General features: G+C 42.8%; 1 pseudogene; it reads left to right on the top strand.

Moving 5' to 3' along the window:
- Positions 1 to 2,298: 2,298 nt before the first annotated feature.
- On the top strand, positions 2,299 to 3,219 carry LOC147633211 (calcium-dependent protein kinase 7 pseudogene; annotated as a pseudogene).
- Positions 3,220 to 4,881: the final 1,662 nt, after the last annotated feature.

Consider the following 4,881-nt stretch of genomic DNA (forward strand, 5'->3'; position numbering starts at 1 on the left):
GGTACGTCATCCCTATTGCACCACGTTCCAAAGTGATGTATAATACATTCACTGATATGGAGCATATGGAGGATGTAACAAGCCGCAATGAAGATGACGTCGAACATGCCATTGAAGATGTTGTGATCGATGATCAAGAAATAAGAGATGATCGTGATAATGAGGATGAGCATGCCATTTCTCATGATCATGAGAATGACCCTACCATTGAGGATGATGGTGATGTTGATGAGGATGATCAGGACATCGATACCATTATCAATGGAGTACAGAATATCGATAGTGGAATAAATTTAATCGTAGCCTTACCAATTGATCAAATGGATATTGATGTTGATCGTTTGACAAGGATGGATCTTATTGAAGATGAGATCGAACCTTAACCAATCCGTCACTGTATGTTCTAAATTGATGACATTTCTATCATTGTTGTAAATGCATGTAGTGGGATTGTGTAATGATGTATACTGTAATGTACTATGAGATGGTTTAAGGAAAATAGTTTTTAATTTTGTTAAGGAATTCAGTTTTTTTTCAGTTTTTCTCTGCCATGCGTGTATTAATCCATGTACAGTGGCGTGTATTTACCCGTGTATAATAGCGAGTATCACCCCGTAAATATTACCGTGTATTTATGCGTGTATTACTGCGTGTATATAAACGCATTTATACACGCGTTGATAAATGCAAATATACACGCGAACTTAAATGCTAAAATACACGCGCCCGATTCTATTCAAATACAAGCGCGACCATACACGCGTTCGTAATTTATCGCGTGTATGAAACGCGTGTATGGCAGCATTGTCTTGTAGTGGCTATGGCGATGTCGTCTTTGATTCTCTATTCGAATATGATTTCGTGTTGCTCCATGAGTTGACAAAACTAAATATTGGGAGGAAATATTGAGTGTTGCTAATGGGGATCACGACAAAACATGCATCATGATCATTCGTTGAGATCTTTGGGCTATGGCGATGTCGTCTTTGATTCTCTATCCGAATATGATTTCGTGTTGCTCCATGAGTTGACAAAACTAAATATTGGGAGGAAATATTGAGCGTTGCTAATGGGGATCACGACAAAACATGCATCATGATCGTTCGTTGAGATCTTTGACCATTCGTCTTCAGGTTTGTTCATTAAAGATGTTTAGCAATGCCTCAAGCAAGTGTGCGTTGCGTGTGGATATATAAGTGAGTCGCATACATTCTACCATGAGTTGTAGATGTTCGGATGGTTGATGTGGATTGTGAGGGGATGGAAGAGTCATTTTGTGATTGTGTACTAAATATTATGACGAAAAGAAATTTGCAAATATGTTAGTCTCGAAAAGAAATAATAAATAATGTTACCTTGATTTAATCCCGGGAGCATGCATAAGTGGTCGATAACATGGTCGCTTTGTCGTAAAAGCTATGGGGAAATTTTAATGGTTATTTTTGTGTAATTTTTAGGCTAAAAAGGGAATTTTAGGCAAAAAGAAGTATTTTTGGAAAGCTAAAAGCAATTTGGAATTTCTCAAAAATTTCTGAGAAAGGGAAAATTTACAAAAACTGAGTCGGGGGTCGAGGGCATTGAAAGCCTTTAGAAAAGCTTAAAAGCTTTAAGGTTTTAAAGCCTTGAAAGGTTTATATACTAAAGCTTCAATAAAGACCGTTAGGTGGCCAAATTGCGCAGCTACGAAAAAGTAGTCAAGGATGAGTTTTGTGCGCCCGACGCAAGAAGAGAGGTGAAGCAAAGCAGAGGAGTAAAACAAAGGTGGTTTTGGGGCTTCGAAGATGAGAGAATTGCATCATCGGGGTAGTGATGGATGAGGAAGAGGGTTAGATTTAGGGGAAAGCCACTTGGATTTTTGGGTGGTTTTGAGAAATACAAAGTCCCTCACGGAGAGGGGTCCCTCTGCTTACTACTTCTCGAGAGTTTGTGTTTGAACTTTTGTTTGGGGTCGAAGCTTTATTAGTTTGTTTACAATCTACAAGCACTTCTCTCGAGAGTTTTTGTTTGGAGTCGAAGGTTTGTTAGTTTGGTTACAATTTACAAGGCCTTGGAGAAAGTGTGTAATTTTTGAACGTTGACGATCAGGGAGGGATGATGTTGTCGGTCCGCCGAGTCGCCCATGCGGGCCGCTTGACTCGTCGACGAAAGTCCGACTGCTGTCTGTCTACATATAAAGTACCTCGACTGTGTCTCTGCCATCTTATCCTTTGCGATTCTTCACCTTTCTTTGCCTTCTATAATCGTGTACTTCTTTCTCATACGCTCTCTCTCATCATCTTGCACAGTTTAGGTACGTACATGGAAAGTAACAGCAGCAGCAGCAGCTGCTCCTCCTATGCGCTGGGCCGCCAGTTGGGCGAGGGCGTGGATGGCATTGTGAGGCTGTGCACGCACAAGCGCACGGGCCAGCAGTACGCCTGCAAGTCCGTGCGCAAATCAGGGAGCGCCCTTCGCCATGTGCGCACGGAAGTTGCGACGCTGGAAAGGCTCAAGGGTCATCCCAACGTGGTTCGGCTGGAAGAGAGCTTCGAGGACGAGGAGTGCGTTCACGTGGTGATGGAGCTGTGCGAGGGAGGAGACCTGCTCGAGCATCTCAGGGACAACACCAGCAATGGGCGCCTGCCGGAGTCCCAGGCAGCTGAGGCTTTCGCGGCCATCGTGAGAGGGGTGTCCTTCTGCCACGACCAAGGTGTCATGCACAGGGACCTCAAGCTAGAGAACGTGCTCTTCGCTGATCGAGGAAGAAGTTACTCCCACCTCAAGCTCGCGGACTTCGGCGCCTCTGCTGACTTCTCCCACCGTCGAGTCTTCGACGACGTGGAGGGCACGCCATGCTACCTCGCTCCCGAGATCCTGCTCACCGGCACCCACGACCAGAAGGTGGACGTGTGGAGCTTGGGCGTGCTACTCCACATGTTGCTGTGCGGCTATCCGCCCTTCGACGGGGATACCACCGCGGACATCTTCGAGGCCGTGAAGCGAGGGAGGCTGGATCTGAAGAGGGAGCCCTGGCCGTCCATCTCAGCCCCAGCCAAGGAGCTTATCAAGGGAATGTTGCAGCGGAACCCCTACAGACGGATGAGACTCAGGGACCTGCAGCAGCAGCTGGCTCACCCTTGGCTACAAGATCATGTGCAACAGCATCATACCCAGAGTACACGTCCAACTAAAAACGCCGGCAACAGCCTGCAACAGGAATGCTTAGCTCTAAGCTGTTAGTTAACGAAGGAATTAGGGGCTGGACACTGAGCACAGTTATTAGGAGCTTCTTGTGGTGCAATATGGGAAGGGAGAACCATTCTTTTTTTTGGGGGGATAAACCCTTTTAGAGTTCACCTTGCACAAGTTTTGATGTGTAGGCCTGCCCACAACAGAGAAGTGTTGAGTTCTGTCTCTAGGATGGCATACAATGCAGTAATCCAGGGTTTTCTTTTTTGTAAAGTAGTGTATAGGCGACGAATAAATAAATATTCAAGTAAGGTCATTTCGTTGATTATTGATTTCACTGCCGAGAAATAACCCACCCGTGCTCCCCGTCTCTCTCTCTCTCTCCCTCTCTAAACACAACCATCATTTTATCTCTCTAATCACAACCATCATGTTAGCTTTTACATACACTTCTTCACTTGTTTTCTTTGTCTTCTATGGTGCTTAACCTATGTTAAAAAACTGATCTTTCATTTTGTGAGGGTTTTGTGTTTACACCATTATTATAGATTTACTTACATATGGTATAACAACATTAGGTTCTAAACGCAACTTTTTTGCACGTTTTATTAACAAACAATTTTTTTGAGAAATGGTTTCCAATAAACCAAACCCACCACAAATCGATGAGAAAACTAAGGTAGAGGGCATAAATTACACTCTCTACATGTTGAAGATGAGTCCAACCCTTGATTTTAAAAAGGGGTAGGAGGGTCCCTAACACTCATGATTAAAGGCAAGGATGAATGAAACTAGTAGGGATGTTCACATGTGAAATTTTGACCTATTTTACAGATAGTAGTTTCAGAGATAAACCCAAAGTTGGTAGCAAAAGATATGCAAACAAATGATGCCATGTAAAACCATACTATTCTAGAGGCTTGAAAGTGTAGACATGCATATGTGTTATATACGCTCTCAATCATTAGTGGCATTAATGAGAACACCTTGCTAACCATGGCAAAATACCTTTTCTTTGCTTTAGAAATTTGTGATGCTTTGTAGAACCAATACAAGATAACTAACCCAACAAAAATTTCGATATGAGAACTAACTTCAAGCATAAAAACTTAGAGAAGGAGAGTGTTCAATAATTCTTAACAACAACGGTCATTGATAAGAGTCACAGATATTGGGGATAGATTGTAACAAAAGTGGTATGCCTATCACCAATAAAGATTTGGTAGAAACAAAGACATGGCTAAAACATATGTTAGGGTGTTGGCTTCCAATCATGAGAGTTTGGTGACATCCCTAAATCTAATAATCCACACCTCATGCTTTTAAGGAGGTTAACTTAAAGGAGGAGTTGAGGATGAATGTTCATCACAATAGTGACATCCTTAAATCCAACAAACCACACCTCTTACCTTTTAGGAGTTCAACCTAAAGAATGACTTGAGAATGAACATTCATCACAATAGTGGATATTTTTCTTTTTTTTGGAAAGGCTAAACTGCCAGGTGGTACACCTAACAACCCTTTGACTCCTCTATTGATCCTCCCCCACTGAAACCACTGCCCATTTTTGTCCTCTTCTGTCGGGATTGAGTTCCACTGTAGGAGTTGAATCCTTTGAGCCAAATGCTTCTCCACTACGGGAACTACATGGAAAATGCTGATAAATTTGCTTGGAAAAACATGAATCACCACACTCACCTGTCTGTGGAATCC

Source organism: Cibotium barometz, chromosome 12, assembly GCF_041138505.1.
Source record: "Cibotium barometz isolate CiBa-2024 chromosome 12, ASM4113850v1, whole genome shotgun sequence".
In the NCBI taxonomy this organism is placed as follows: Eukaryota; Viridiplantae; Streptophyta; class Polypodiopsida; order Cyatheales; family Cibotiaceae; genus Cibotium; species Cibotium barometz.